The sequence below is a fragment of the Aethalodelphis obliquidens genome, unplaced genomic scaffold (assembly GCF_003676395.1).
Source record: "Aethalodelphis obliquidens isolate GAN/ISIS:26980383/991018 unplaced genomic scaffold, ASM367639v1 scaffold2, whole genome shotgun sequence".
NCBI classification, from domain to species: domain Eukaryota; kingdom Metazoa; phylum Chordata; class Mammalia; order Artiodactyla; family Delphinidae; genus Aethalodelphis; species Aethalodelphis obliquidens.
The window spans coordinates 24,008,368-24,025,387 of NW_020837946.1; positions in this window are offsets into that span (position 1 = coordinate 24,008,368).

The following is a 17,020-nucleotide window of genomic DNA, read 5'->3' on the forward strand; positions in this document are numbered from 1 at the left end:
ACTCAATTTTGAACTAACTGCAACTAAAGGGCTATTTTAAAAAATACTATTTAAACCTCATTATTTGAGCATTATAGAAAATTATAATGTAAAACAGCCTTAACTATAAAAGTTATAGAATCTTTTTAAAAAAGTTTTTTCTTAGTATTTTATGACTGTTACTTAAATGATGTATTGTTTTCATAGATGTCTTCAACTATTCTTTATATTATTTTACAGAAGGCTTTATATTTTGATAAAAAAGAAAGGGTCACACACAGCATTTGTAGTTTAATTTCAGTTAATTTTAGGATTTGATAAATCATATGAGGCAAAACTGACCTAAAATTGCAAGTTGTAAGGACAATTTTAATAATGCTGAAACTTCATGAGAAATCTATTGGCTTACTCCTGACATATCAGAAAAATAAAAAATAAAAGATGGAGAAGTATTCTGAAAGCTCATATAGAATAAAAATGTCCCAATAGAGGGAAAGTATTTTTACTGTTCTAGCTACTGTAATGTGGCTCAAAACAAAATCAGTATTAAACTTAGGAAATGCTGTGTATAGTATATAAAAAATATGCTTTAATATACCAGGTTCCACTCTTAAAAACAAATAATGGAACATTGCACCCAGAGTTTCTTCAGAAGGTACATGCATCACCTCCCCCATCCCCCTAATGCTCCAGATGAGACATCATAAGATCTGGGTTCTCACTGTGTGACTTTGAGCAAGTCATTTAACCTGTTTAGATTTTAATTTCTCAGCTGTATTATGAGGAAGTGGACTAGAGTGATCTTAACCTTCTAATAGATTTTGTGATCATGGTCTGATTTGTAGTTTAATAGGAAAGTTGAAAATTGCCAATCTGGAGTTCATTAAGAAATATCAATTTCATATGCATAGAAAAGAATGAAGAAACATTTGACCCACATTCCTCTGTAGCTTGTCTCAGAGGTTCCTACCTGAGAAGTGGTTTATGTAATCTTCTGATCATTCCACCCAATTAGCTATTTATGTGGCACTTAATACTAGGGCCTAGTTTCCTGACAAGGAAAGGAAAAAAAAAATCATCGCTTACATTTTAACAGTATTGCAGGCAAAGTCCAAAGAGTTGCTTACTCGCAAATAACTTGAATTTTTTACTCATGTGTGCATATATACTGAAAACTCACTTCTGTAGCAGTAGAACTAGAGCTCGTATTTAGTGAAGAAATCAAGTATCTTATAACTTCTATCATCTGAACCCAGGAAAGGTTCTCCGGTTCCCTTGGAAGAACCGATGTTGTTACAAAGTACAAATTCTGTGCAGGCCTTCAATCATTGATGATGATTCTTTAGGGGAAGGGAAAGAAAACAGGTAGAAAACATGAATCTCAGAAGAAATGCAAAAAGAGATTATCTAAAAATTTTTGTGTGTGGGGGTAAAACCTATTTAATTATCAATATTTTTATTTTTTAATAAGGATATTTCATCCATTCATTCTTCTTCATGGAACAGGTTGTTAATATGTGGACTTTAACTTGTAGAACTAAAATGGAAGAGGGATTTTTTCAAATGAGTGAAGTTTTTATTTATATAAAGTGGATATAAAATTTTAAAATTACTCATGTATTTTAAATATTAAGAGCTGCTCCACATTCACTTGCAATTTTTTAATTAGCATGATTATAGTTAATTTTTTATATCTTAAGATTTTCAGTGTAGGAAAGAAAGTGGGAACAAAATTTATAAAGAAATGGTTTAGTGACTTAAATTTAATAAAAATTCCAGAAATACACTTATCAGCTTTCTGGCACTAAATTTTGCCTGAATCCAGAAGAAGCCCTGTGGTCACAAAAAGAGACATCTTTGATTTACACCCTCTGACTGCTTGTGCAATCAGCATCACTAAGACAAATATAAAATTATCCCTGTAATTGTATTGCTATAAAGAATTTGTTTTTCGCATGTCCATAGCCTACAGTGAATGTATCAAGTACCGTACTAAAGAAGTATTGTGAGGTACTGAGCCATGACTAATTTATTACCTGCAGAAATGCCTTAACACTTAATAAGGTGTTAATTGCATTCAGGTGACACAACTGCAGTTGGAAAGATAATTTGGTGCACCTTATCTGAGCTGGTGGAAGTGCAGAAAGCATTCAGGTTACACTGCACTAGGAAGGGCAATTTCTTGCAACTTATCAGCACTTGATAATAGACACTTAGCCATCTGACTAGTAAATGTGTTTATTCTATCACCATTAATGAAGAGCATTTCAATTAATAATAGGAGGTGGAAATTTTGTTCTTTAATGTTTTCACTTGCTCTCTTTTAAAAAGGTATCCATGTGACGATCTGGAATATAAATTGTTTATTTAAATGCTTCTTATCCCATCAGTAAGTCATTTAGGAGCTTTACTCTGTGTCTACCCTGAATGACACCAACATATTCAGATAGAAAATGAAAAAAATTCAGTGAATCATCCATACATTTGTAAGTTTCCAGAAAATGAGGTTATAATGGCTGAACTGGGGTTATTGTTTGTAGCAGAGAGCACCAAATGCAAGATCATAGGGATTTGAGTTGCTGTGAAAATCTGCTGTCTTTCATTAGCTTGATTTGTCACAGATGTACAACTGAGACTGTGCTAAGACTTTAGTCCCTGTGCAAATTTCAAATATTGTTTTCTTAGTTGGGACTCAAGAATCACCAGGCATGTTTACACGCTGATATTATTCAAGATCACAGACTATTAGCATTTACAGTAGATTCATATGTTCTAAACCAAAGTAAGTGAACACAAAATTTGAAACGTTTGACTCCTAGAAAATCATTGCAGGCTTTTAGATCCATGCTGGTTTATCCTTTTGTTCTTCACAGTTTAGTCTCTGGAATAAAATGCATAGTTGATATTTTCATTTTCATCAGTTTTATTTTGTAGTTATAGACACAGTATTAGCATAAATGTATGAGTTACCACATAAAAATAATAGCTAACATTTATTGAGCACTAACTCTGGCCTAGACATTTTTAGCCTTATATGGATTATTTTATTTAATTCTGCAGATAACTCTATGAGGTAGATAGTTTTCATCTCCAGATGAGGAAACCAGAGCACAGTATAGTATGATCAGTGTCACATACTTAGGAAGTGGGGCTTACTAGAAATTGGAGTGAGGCCACCTTAGATTCTGTTTTTGATGGCTCAGGATCAAATAGCTAATAACTTGAATGAGTGAAACTTGAATAAAAATTGTTTCATTTCTGAGCCCATGCCTATGAGATATATGGTCCTTTTGTGAAATCAATTTCACTTATCTTATTTTTTTGTCTACTTGAATTATAGAATTGAATTTGGCAGTACTGTAGAGGCCTTACTTGTGCAAATACCGATGGAATGGTTAGTGGCACAGTTGCACCTGCCTGTTGAAAGACCGTGAAGATTGGCCCTCCTTAAGCTTTAAGCAATGGTTAACTTAACTAATTGGTACTTAAAGGACTTTTTTAGCCATAGTATAATTTGCAACATTGACATGAAAGCTTGACTCGTTTAGTTTTGACTTTATTTGGCTGATGTTGAATTATCTACTTGTATGTCATCAACATGGTGTTCATCAGATATTGTTCAAGAGGTGGAAAGTCTAGGTGAAAAGAGAATAATGTGGGAACCAGTGGGGAAAGTCATTTATCACTATTTTGTGTTTTCTCCAAGGCTTTTGGATAATGGGGGGCATTTGAAAAGAATTGAAAAAAGTTATTAAAACTTAGGGGATTTAAAGGGTCAAATACATTCCTGAGTGAGGGAACCCATGCTTTGGTGCAAACCAAATAGTCTTTTCTAATCTTGTTCCCTTTCAAACCTCCCATATTTTTTATGAATATGACATGTAGCTAACATATATATTAAGAATTGCCCTAAGAGAAAAACAAAGTAATAAAATTGCAGCTGGCAGCCTGAGATCAGTGGCAAACAGGGTGGGAGGAAGGTTTAACATGAGTGAGGAACACTGTACCAGGATGTAAAGATGTGGTCCTTGTCCTTAGAACTTTCCAAGTAATTACCATGTAAGGTAATATACAGACACACACACATACACACTAACTGGCAAACAAGGAGGTAAAGAAGCCCCATTTATGTAACATAAATAAACAGCCTTAAGACTTCCTGGAAGGGGTAGTTAATTTCTGGGTGGGTGATGTGGAAAATCTTCATGAAGGAAGTAATAGTTGAGCTGGTCCTTGAAATATGGGTAGGATTTAGAGGCATCCCAGGTAGACGTAATGGAGCTAGAAAAGACATAATGGAAGCAGTGTATGAGATTCATTGGATAGAGAAATGGGAGTTAATGAGGATCTGGATTATGATTTTGACAGTAGGACATGGAGAAAATGAATTAAAGGTAAATTATGAAAGCAGAGTCACTGGATAGCTCATGCACACTGTGTGAATGGCCCTTGGTTTACAATGGCTCCAGATTTGGATTCTCAGGCCTGGAAGTCCTAAAAACTAATAATTTTACCAGTTTAGCCAGAAGTAATTCAGTTCAGAACAACTGACAACCAAACTCATACACACATGCACAAGCACATGCACACACACACCCTTGACAACTTGCAAGGAAAGAATGTCACAGAGGAGGTAAACTAACGAAAGTTTGCTTAAATTCTGTCTTGTTAGGGATATTTAAATATGTAAAAATTATCTCACCAGCCTTCACGTATTTGTGGGTTCAAATAAGTCATTTTATTGTTTGATCAGAATACTGGTGTCACTTTAACCTTAACCCCCACTTGCATGGTGCCAAGACCTCAAGCACTTACTGTCTCTCCCCTTTTATGACCTCTCTCTAGGAGTCCCTACAACCTATTTCATGACTTAGTTAGCAGGAGCCTTCATCTTAGTTTTCAGTTGTATGACTTTGGAAAGACTCTTTGGTTGCTGCTGTGGAGGTGAATTTGCTCAAACTACCACTTTCAATTTGCCTGCGGGATTGCCTTTGCCCCGGTGCCTGCTGAGTTTGCTCCTCCATCATTCAGAACCCCCTTAGACACTGGCACACTACACCAGAGTGCTACCCTTGGTTTGCCTCTGCTACCTGCTACCTCTTGCCCCTGCTGCCACGAGCTGTCTATTACTGAACCTTCACGGTTGTTCTGGGACCCACACCTTATCTTCAGTCCTGCTGTAGGAAAATGCTATCACTTTCCCTGTGTTTCATTCCCATATTAGAGTTGGCTTAGGCCTGATGGGTAAAAGCTTTTTAAAATGGTTTGCTTTGTTCAAAACACCCACCCACCCACACGCGCTCCACAACACTTTTTCTTTCCCAGGGTGCAAAGCCAAAAGGTTGGCCCAAATTAGCTAAAAACTACCCCCAAACTACCAGTGTCCACCGACTCTTCTGTTAAGTGCAGATCTTCAGCTGACTTTTTAACTCATGGTGGGTCATTTCCAAATACTTTCCTTTTATCCCTGCAATTTAGCTTCTGTTACCTGCCCCAGATTTGTCACACACCAGTAGCAGTGCGACCCATTTAGAAATTAACATTAGATGCTCTTATATCTCTGTAGCATGGTGACCCATTTAGAAATTAACTTGTGTGTGCATTGTTCTTTTGTTTGTTTTGTTTTGTTTGATCTCTGCTGCAGGAAGAAGACCTCCAATCTGTTCTTGAGATGGGGTTGCACATTAGGAAGAATGGAAATTATTCAATATGGGAAGGTAAACAGAAATGTGTGTGTCTAAGACCTGGGTCCTTTGTGTCCCTAAGGAAGGTATACAGGCCCTTTTGAGTTTCTGAAGGCTGAGATCTTGAGATTCTGATAGATAGTTCAAATTGTTACCATAGAAAAGGAAGAGGTGGGCAAAAAAGCAAAGTAGTTTGTCCCTGGGATGGAAACACAAACTTGGGAAGAGAGATAATGGTTTCAGGTTCAGTCAGGGCAGAGGTCTACACCTATGCTGGATGAGAGGTGGGACTGAGATGAGGAAGGTTATGTACAGGACTGAAGGGACAGGGTGCCTTGATCTGCAGCCTTGGGAGCCAGGGCATGGGTTACATGTGAGTAGGCTTGGTTCAGAAAAAGTAGGGATACTGGGCAGTAGTCTTCTCTTGAAGGACCAGGCTTGCCTGGGCAGGGTTTTTCTTGGCCTCAGAAGTGCAGATCTGGGCAGATAGTGGAGAACCAGCATCCAGTCCCTGCCCCATGAAGCAGCAAAGTACAGTGGCAGTGATAGCAACTACAGTCTGAGAGATGCCAGGGCACCTACCTCTTGAAAGTGGAAGTACCAAATTACCTTTTTGCACTGGCTTAGTCCCATAGTACTTCAATGATCCAGATGTAGAGGTAGGAATTTTAAGGTTACTTGACTGCCTCTCAAACTGCTGGGTGACGTCTCAAGCTGATATCAATTTAATGTGAAACTGATATCAATTTAATGTGAAACATAGAGACATAAGGCACTGCGTGCCTCTGGACAGTATCAGACCGCACTCCAAGCACCCACAGAAACAGTGGAGCTGGCAAACAGATATGGTGAAGATGTTGATTGTGGTCAGGGTGCATAGGCATTGTTTATGCCACACACCAGGGGTATCCAGCTCTTAGCTTCAACTCATCTAGGATCCCTGATTAAATCCTCATGATACCCTGTATGTATGGCATTATCTCCATTTGTTTTGATGCCTGCCTGTTATATTACGTTTATGTGGAAAGAATTATCAGAGAGATGACTAATTGGAGAAGTTTTGATGGTCCAAACGGTTAGCATAATAAAATCATGATAGATGAATGCATCCCTCTCTACTATCAGGGGATGTCTGCCAAGATATTTAAAACAAATATTTACTCTTGGGGCACCCTCTTCCATCAACAGTATTGTAAAATTTGGCAAATTCTTACTCTTTAATGCTCATGTTTCTTTATTCTAACCTTCTGATTTACTAGCACTGAAAATAGCTCAGATAGTTAAGAAATTAAAGATTTTTGAGAATTACCTTGAACTTCATAACTAACTTTGGGGCATAGCCTGGTGTAAGCAACGTATTTAAATCTATTTATTAGGCAGAGTAAAATGTAGAAGGCACCTATGTTTTGTGTACTATAAATTTCATTTTGGGTGTTTTCCTGACTCTCCCACCAAAATAGTTCCCTTTATCCTGTCAAAAGTTATTCTGAAGGCTCATGTCTGAGTGGTTGTATATATGGTTCAGCAGTTAACAGGGATATAAAAGTCAGGGAAAAAAAAAAGGGAAAGGTGCTGATTTTTCAGGGAAGGTAATTGGTTTAATTTTAGATATATTGAGATTGAGATTCCGGTGGGACAGCCAAGTAGAATTATCTAGTAGGTGTCAGGAAGTGTTAAGGTACCTGTGCATTTTGAAGACATTCAAGCAGGACTTTGAATTGAAAACTGTAAAATACAAGACAGCTGAGGAAGGGAGTTAAAGAGAATAACCAAAAGCCAAGGGGCAGAGCATTTTAAGAGGTGTCTTGGAGGATAGGCAGTGGCACTCAAGCAGCATTGATTTCTTCTCCCAGTTGACTTTTTCTCTAACTCACTAGCCAAATTTCTGCAAGCACAGCAGCACCAGGAAAATGAAACTTGACAGCCTTCACATTAAACAATTACTGCTTCTGGTAAATCAGTTGAGCCACCTGTCATGGTTTCCTGCCCAGGAGGAGCGATAATCCCAGTCATAGAACAATTCAGGAGCCTGTTAGAGCAACACTGTCACCTCATTTTCAAACAGTTCTGGCTCCATATGACAAAATCCATGACCAGAAATGGTTTTCAATATATAAAGTCACCTTATCTCATCCAACTACCACAGTGGGTCCTATTGAAGATTGAGAAGAAAGTAAATAGGTGCTTTGCAAGGAGAGCTTTTATTTTTTAAAACTATGACATACTTTTGATAGCACATTTTGATAGAACTAAGTTAAAATTCATAACCAAATTATTAAATTAAACACACACATATACACACAGCACACAGTTTATCAGCTAGTCTCTGGAGTAAATCTCACCAAAGGTCCTATCTGTTAATTAGACAGGCCTTCCAAAGGATTCACCTACCGAGCAACTTGCTTCCTATATCACGAAAACTAAGAAGTTGCTAGCGTTGCGATTTTCCTCAGCAGGTTTTTAAAGACTCACTCTTTGTGACACCCTTTATGGTTAATAGAGCCCATAATTATTTCATTACCTACATTAAAACCTCAGACCCCATACTAGGCTTACTGTGTCACCAACTGTTATAGACAATATTTGTATCCCCCTAAATTCATATGTTGAAATTGTAACCCCCAATGTGATGGTATTAGGAGGTGCGGCCTTTGGGAGGTGATTAGGCCATGAGAGTGGAGCCCTCCTGAATGCTATTCATGCCCTTATAAAAGAGACCCCAGAGAGCTCTTTCAATTTTCCGCTATGTGAGGACACAGTCTTCTATGAACTAGAAAGTGAGTCTTCAACAGACACCGAATCTTCCAGTTGCTCTATCTCAGACTGTCCAGCCTTTAGAACTCTGAGAAATAGACGTTTGTTGTATAAGCTACCTGTCTATGGTAACTTGTTAGAGCAACTCAAATTAAGGCACCACCCTTACTAAATAAGACCTCTTATTTAGTGTTTCTATTTTATTCTTAAGTATAGCCTAAGTCCCAGGAATGAGTTAAGGAAATGCTCCTGATCTTCGTGCATACTTCCCTAAAGACTTTGTTTTCCTGTCTCCCTCTACACTGATAATTTCTTTGTTCACATTCTTTCAGGTACATCACTTGTTCTGCATTATCTTAAATGTAGCCAAGTCCTTTACTTGCTTTTATTTTTTTTAATAGATCGTTATTGGAGTATAATTGCTTCACAATACTGTGTTAGTTTCTGGTGCACAGGTCCCCATATCCCCTCCCTCGTGAGCCTCCCTCCCATCCTCCCTATCCCACCCCTCTAGGTGTGTATATCTTCGGTTCTCTCAATCAGATTGTAACTTCTTTAAAAACTAAGATTGAAGAATCTCATTTTTATAGTCTTTATAGTTTCTAGCTAGGTATCAAGTATGAAGTAAAAGTTCAGCAAAAGTTAAAGATGAATCAGAATAAATTCATGAAACATAAGCTCAATTTATTTGCGTTCAAATTATTATATTTTATGCCAGGAGTTGCCCTGAAATGCGTTTTGATATATGAGCTCATTAATCTAAATATAAATCTGAAATGGTATAGGAATAGTCACTATATGATTAGAAAGAGTCACACATACAGAGAGTTACTAACACATTAGGTACTCCCTGTTTGGGGTGAGTGTGTAACAACAGTGATGATTAAAACACCCTCAAGATTGCTGTGACTATCATTCACTTGCCTTGTAGAAATAAAAATGACTACACAAAGGAAAAATATGAATTACTGACTGAGGAACTAAAATTTTTAAAAGGTAATGAAAGGTAAATCAGTTTCTGTTAAGTGTAATGCTTGATTTGCATATATGCCAATTCGGAATTTTTATAATTAAGGACCTACACATCCTTTCTTGTCCATTTGTAATCCAGGATTTCTTGACACCTGCCAAATTTCTGTATGTTATTCTAACTTAAAATAGCCTATAACTAGGCTTGGATTTAAGTTCAAAGTTTATTATCTGTTAGGAAGAGCATAATTAAAAGCTAATATTTTCGAACTTCTCCATTGAACTTCAAGATTCGTTTCAAGATACTTCCACAAAATGAAACTGACAAATCTGTTAACTATGTGTCTATCTCGACACTTCCTAATCCATATGACTCTAAGACATGGAAATAGGAGTACAGAAGGTTGTCCCATACTTAGTGTCAATATCTAGGATAGATTTTTATGATTTGGGATCAAAAGCTCTGATGAATGCAAAACACACATTGCTAACTGAAGTGTGAACTTGCTTTGAGAATTTCATCAGAATATATTTTCTTGGTAATCTTCCCATCATCTTAAAAAAAGTCCTTGATTTTCCACATTCACTTCTGATGAAGCCAAGAACAGGGCAAGTAAGGCTGGGGAGCTGTTTGTTTTCAACACACAGGTTGCTCCAGTGAGTAATGAAAGCCTGATATGAAAGTATATAGAATACTTGCTGTGGTCAGGAAGTGTGGCAGAAGTTGAGACTACATAGGTAAGAGAAACAATATTGTGAATAATCTTGTATGCAGATGAGTTTGAATTTATCACATAGACAGTTAAGAGTTGAAGCAGGGAAATGCTATAATTTGCTCTAGCAGCAGAAAGTCTAGTTAAAACACTATATCTAATAAAATTATAAAGAATAAAAGAACAAAGAAATAATACTGTACAACATTCAAGACAATTCTTACCTCTAGGGAGAAGGAGGATATAGTCCAGGAGAGGGGCACATAGGTAGATGATGCAAGTCCATTGTTCTAGTCTTGGGTTAGATGCTGTTCCTCGTAGTATTATGCTTTAGACTTCGACACGTTACATATTGTATCTTGTATGGGTCAAACATCATGCTATAAGAAGGAAAGTAAGATGGAAAGAATTATAAAAGAAAAAACCTGTAAAAAGTTTGTGCATGATATGATAAGGGCTGGTGTAAAACAGGGATATTAGTAATGGGGATGGGTAGGAGAAAGGCTGTTGAGTGTGGAAAGGGTGGGAAATGAAGGAAAAGAAAAAGTTAGATATGACTTCTAGAACACTAGCTCAGGAAATCAAATGAAAGAGAAAGACATTTAGTTGCCAAAACTTGAGAAAAGGTCTTCCCTGTCTTTTAGAGTCACATAGTAAACATGACCATCTACTTGACCTGGATAGAGAGTTAGCCTAAGGTCCTGTGAAACCTCAGATGTAAAGGCCTATTTAACCCAGGTAATAATATTACTCCCACAAGGAAATATGTATACGTAATTTTACAAAATAGTTGTAGCATTGTATATTCCCATCTACTGCATTGAGAATTCTAGTTGCTCCACATCCTTGACAACACTTGGTATTATCAGTCTTTTAAAATTAACTCTTTTAGTGGGTTTGTAGTGGTATCTCATTGTGGTTTTAATTTATGTTTCTTCTATGTCTAATGATGTTGAATATTTTTTCACTGATTGGTCAGTCATATTGGCAATTCCTATTATTTTGTGTGAAATGGCTATAAATCCATTCATTTTTTAAAAATTACTGAGTTGTAAAAGCTCTTTGTATGTTCTGAATACAAGTCCTTTATTAGATAATGAATTCTAGCAATCTGTGGCTTTACTTTTTGTTTTGTTTTATGGTTCATGGTGTGTGTGTGTGTATACATAAAAATCTTTGCCTAACCCACGGTTACAAAGATTTTTCTCATATATTTTCTTCTATAAGTTTTGTAGCTTAACTTTCACAGTTAGACCTAGAATCCATTTAATTTTTGTTTATAGTATGAGATAAGGTCAAAGTTGTTGTTTTTCATACAGACATACAGTTGTTCTCATTTAAACAAGGCTAGCTTTGGCACCTTGTTTAAAATCAAATACCTTATATGCATGGCTCTGTTTCTGGACTTCCTATCCCAGTCCCTATATCTCTAATTTTTGCTACCACATTGTCTTGATTACGTAGCTTTATAGTGAATCTTGAAATCAGGTAGTGTAATTCTTTCAACTTTGCTCTTGTTAAAAATTGCTTTGGCATTTCTAGGTCATTTGCATTTCCATATAACTTTCAGAATCAGCTTGTTAGTTTTGACAACACTTTTGGAAATTTTCGTCAGAATTGTATTAAATCTCTAGATCAATTTGGAGCAAGGATGCTCTTTTAAAATGTAAATGGGGCTTCCCTGGTGGCGCAGTGGTTGAGAATCTGCCTGCCAATGCAGGGGACACAGGTTCGGGTTCGAGCCCTGGTCTGGGAAGATTCCACATGCCGCAGAGCAGCTAGGCCCGTGAGCCACAACTGCTGAGCCTGCGTGTCTGGAGCCTGTGCTCCGCAACAAGAGTGCCCGTGATAGTGAGAGGCCTGCGCACCGTGATGAAGAGTGGCCCCTGCTTGCCACAACTAGAGAAAGCCCTCACACAGAAACGAAGACCCAACACAGCCAAAAATAAATATAAAAAACAAATAAATAAATAAAAGTTGTATTCTAGTATAAAATACTTTAAAAAAATTTTTAAAAAATTAAATGTAAATGATTCTGGAAAAGGTAACAACAAATTACAAGGATTATAGTGACTGTATGAATGAGTGAAATTTAGCAGTAAAAGCAGACAAAAGTCTAGTGTGAATTTCATCCCATTCCATATTTTCATTATTTTGCTTAGAGGTAACCTCAATTTAACCTTAAAGAAAAATTTCCTCTAAGAGAATAACCAAAACAAAAAACTGCTCTATACCCAAGATCCCAGCTTATAATGAAGTATGTTTTACAATCTTTTCCCCTTTATTCTAAAGAAAAACCACACAGGATATCTTTTTACACAAAATGCCTATGCTTGTTTTAAAAACTACCTTTTCAATGTGCAAACAGACCAGCATTTAGAACTACAGGTTACAAGGTATTGGGGAAGTACCTTCCACTTGGAACCTCATCCTTTCTGCGTACTCAAGCACCTACTGATAAGCAGACAAAGGAAGTGTTTTCTTGATTTAGACAGTAACACATCAGAAGAGTTGAAACCACTTTCAAAACTACTTCACTTGGAAAGGTATTTTGCCCCAAAGGAGTTTTCAGAAAGCCTCCGAGGGCAAATGCACAGAACTCTAGCTAGTAGAAAATTTTCTTTGACCTTTTAAAGGGCTCATATTTTCCTTTATCTGCTTTTGCTTGTTAATCATCTAGTTATTTCTGTTACCTTTTTTGATATTTAGTATGTTCACGTGGACAATGCTTTTATTTAGAACAAAATTTTGTAACACTTTTAATATATATTAAATGTAGATAAGGGCTACTCAGCACCCTTATTAATAGAACGATCCAGCATCGATTTTGTCATGGAATTGAGATGGTTACTGAATGAAGAGGGATTTACCTACTAGTTTAAAATATAAGCTCTATACCTGGACGCATGGGATTTATTTTAAGATTTACTCATTTTACTCAGTACTTTCAGAAACATTCTTTTTGCCTTAGGGTACTTGGTACTCACTGCCAAAATCAAGATGGTACTTGTAAAGGTTTCAACTCTCACTGGAAGACAGGAGGTATGCAAACACTGTCTCTCAGGGTTGGTTTATATCCCTACTCACAATTCAATTTTTTCTTTCAATAATTATTGTCATAATATTTTCGGTTTTAACTATAATAGCAGTGATCATTCATTTATTTCCAGAAGATATTTACTAGACTATACGAGGTAAGTCGATTCAAATGCTAAGGAAACTTTAGTTTTATACACATGCTTGCTTCTTGTGCACTTATCATCCATGAAATTCAAGCAAGTCTAAGAGAGAATCTGAAATCAACCCCCCAATCGCCACCAAAATTTGTTAACTCAGTCTGAGCTCAGAGGAAGACAACTGGATTTTCGTCACAATTTTTAGTGTCTCACAAATTCTTGTTTTTATATATATATATATATATATATATATATATATATATATAAACACAAACAGAGAGAAAAAGACCTTGCTGTCTTATGTTTTCAGGTGTTTTTTTTAAATTTAATTTTTTCTAGTTTTATTGAGATATAATTGACATACAGCACTATATAAATATAAGGTGTACAGCATAATGATTTGATTAGTATATATTGTGAAATGATTACCACAGTAAGTTTAGTTAACATTCATCATCTCCTATAGATACAAAAAAAAAAAAGTAAAAGAAAAAACGTCTGTTTCCTTGTGATGAGAACTCTTAGGATCTACTCTCTTAACAGCTTTCAAGTATACCATACAGCCATGGGAACTACAGTCATCATGTTGTACTTTATATCCTTATTTATCTTACAACTGGAAGTTTGTTATGTCTGCAGGTGTTCTGTTGCAGATCACTTTCACACTTTTGGAGATGCTAAATTGTGCTCACTCATTAATATACCTACACACAAATTACCCAGTATCCAATACATATCTGTTTCTCATAACTCACTTGGGAGGATAGGACATGAAAGGATGGTGACCACAGCTGTTGCTGGCTCTGTGCCCTGCTCTCCCACAGCATTTGTCCCCCCTGTGACCACCACCACTCTCTGTAGCCTCTAGAGCTATTAGGGCCATGATTCCCATCTCACATGCACTCTAGGGAAGGATGAAAACTCTCACGGTTGATTGATTTCCACATGCCAGGTACTCTGGGCGGCATGTCTTACACGTGAGTCAGTGTTCCCCAATGCTAAGTACACCCCTGGGGGTACACAGATAGTTTTAGGCAGAGTGACCCCATCATTTCTTATCTAGACTGAAATACTTTTGTAAATAAAAGAAAAGGTATTAATAATTACACCAGGACAACAGGAATAAACTGTTCAGGCAACTGAACGATGTGGTTCCCTTACTTTTAGGAGCTATAGATTTATCTTTATGATACTATTAATGATACATGATAGTGTATAATAATACAAAGTTTTCTTTTTAAATACATGTGTTTAAGGGAAAAATAACAGTGAAATAATACTATTACTGTTAGATTCAAAGTTTTAAAATATTATAAGAAAGACTGAGATTTGGGGACTGCTTCATTAATTTATTTAATCAATAGACCTGTGAGATGTATTAGTGATTTTTTTTTAATTCATAAGGAAAGTGAGGTGGGAGAAGTCAAGGAGTTTGCTCAAGATTATACAGGTAATAAATAGGTGACTTGGTATTTGTATATGACTAGCAAATCCATGGTTTTTTTTCCTTAATAGGAGCTGTGGTTTTTATTTTTATTTTACCCAGTGTCTAAGACTTTCCCTTTTTCTTTTAAATTGAGAAGATGTGGCAACTTTTCAAGTCTGGTTTAAGGTGGATTTTGTGTAGTTTAATGTCTTTTTGATGATGATGGTTGGGATTTTTATGGGTCTCAGATCTCTTAGAATCAACAGGCTCCCCCAGACACACTTCCATCACCTCAGCCTCCCCAGTCTTCTCTGGTGTCCAACTGCAGGTAAAGATGCTTCCCTCTCTGGCTGGCAGAGAGGCCTGTTTTGGACCTTGAATTGTTTGCTTAATCATTTCCTTATCCCAAGGACTCGATGCCTGATGCGAGCCATTGTTGGGTGCCTTTCTGATCTATACAATTTGATAAAAGCATCAGCACTATTTGATGCTTGAATCTGATTTAATCATTTGAAAAACCTCACCTTTATTACACTCCATTTTAACCCAGTAGTCTTCAGTCTTTCTAATCAAATATATTCCAATTCACTCAAGAAAACACAGTATTTTGAATGCCTCCATATCCCAGCCCTCTTCTAAAACTTTAGAAACATTGATGAGTGAAACAGACAAAATGATACAAAAAGCCAGTGAGTAACCAAAGCCAAACAGAAAAAGATATTTGAACACAAAACACACAACCATGTGTATATTTTCTATATATGTTGATTTTTATCCATATATTAAATATTAGTAAAGTCTAATTTCTTTTCTTAGACAAAATACATATAAATCTAAGTTCCTATTTTTTTCTCCCTCATTAAAATGGGTGATTTTGCACATCCTTTGGCTAAGTGCATCCCACTTCACAGACCACTTTTAAGTGACTGCAGAAACCTAGTGGCTTCAATGGCCGATACCATTTTCTCCTGAAGTGTGTATTTATGCTTTACATCCACCTCTCCACCACTGCCTAACTTTTCTTGTTTCAAAACTGAAACTGGGGCTTCCCTGGTGGCGCAGTGGTTGAGAGTCCCCCTGCCGATGCAGGGGACACGGGTTCGTGCCCCGGTCCGGGAAGATCCCACATGCCGCGGAGCGGCTAGGCCCGTGAGCCATGGCCGCTGAGCCTGCGCGTCCGGAGCCTGTGCTCCGCAATGGGAGAGGCCACAACAGTGAGAGGCCCGCGTACCGCAAAAAAAAAAAAAAAAAAAAAAAGAATCCGCCTGCCAAAGCAGGGGACATGGGTTCAAGCCCTGGTCCAGGAAGATCCTACATGCTGCAGAGCAACTAAGCCCATGTGCCACAACTATTGAGCCTGTGCTCTAGGGCCTGCGAGCCACAACTACTGAGCCCACGTGCTGCAACTACTGAAGCCCTCACACCTAGAGACTGTGATCTTCAACAAGAGAAGCCACCGCAGTGAGAGGCCCGCGCACTGCAATGAAGAGTAGCCCCTGCTCGCCGCAACTAGAGAAAGCCCGCGTGCAGCAACGAGGACCCAACGCAGCCAAAAATAAAATTAATTTTAAAAAACAAATATGCAGTGAATATAAAAAAAGAAAATTTAATGAAAAGGAATATCATTCTTACACACCATGCATGTTTCAAACTTAAAGGAGAAATAGATGCAGGAAACAAACGAGAACCACCTAGTTCATTGATACTCGTTGCTAGTGACTCCACAGCAAATTTTATTGATCATCCTTCAAGTGCAAGCCATTGTGTGAATAATCTTGTGGACTCTGCAGAGGACTCAGCCAGAATCCCTGTCTTTTGAATGAACTCTTTTATCCTAGGCTGGTCTGTTGAGTTTAGACTGCTCTCTCATAATAGCGACACTTCGGATTTTCAGACATTCCTTTGGCTAGTCTCTTTGCTCATTCTGAGACTCTCAAGAGGCGATAACTGCTTTTCTATTTATTTATTTTTAATTCATGGTCTATAAATACACCTGGTAACATGACTCACCAACCACTAGCTATCCCACACAAAGAGACAGAATTGTTTGAGGCCGCAAAGATCTGGTTTTGAGGGGGTGCTGTCTGGTTTCACAGCCTCAACTCCATTCTCTTTTCACTGGAGTCTTTCGAGGACGACTCTGAACAGCTTTGCACAATGCAGTGGGGCACGGTTTTGTGCAGAACTTAGGGCAAAGGGAAAAAAAGAAAAACTTCCCTATAGTAAATTGGCAGAAAAACGTTTCTAAAGGTTACACACCACCCACACATTCCTTTCAAATGATCAAAGACTTACAAGAGGTCATGGAAGGAGAAAAGA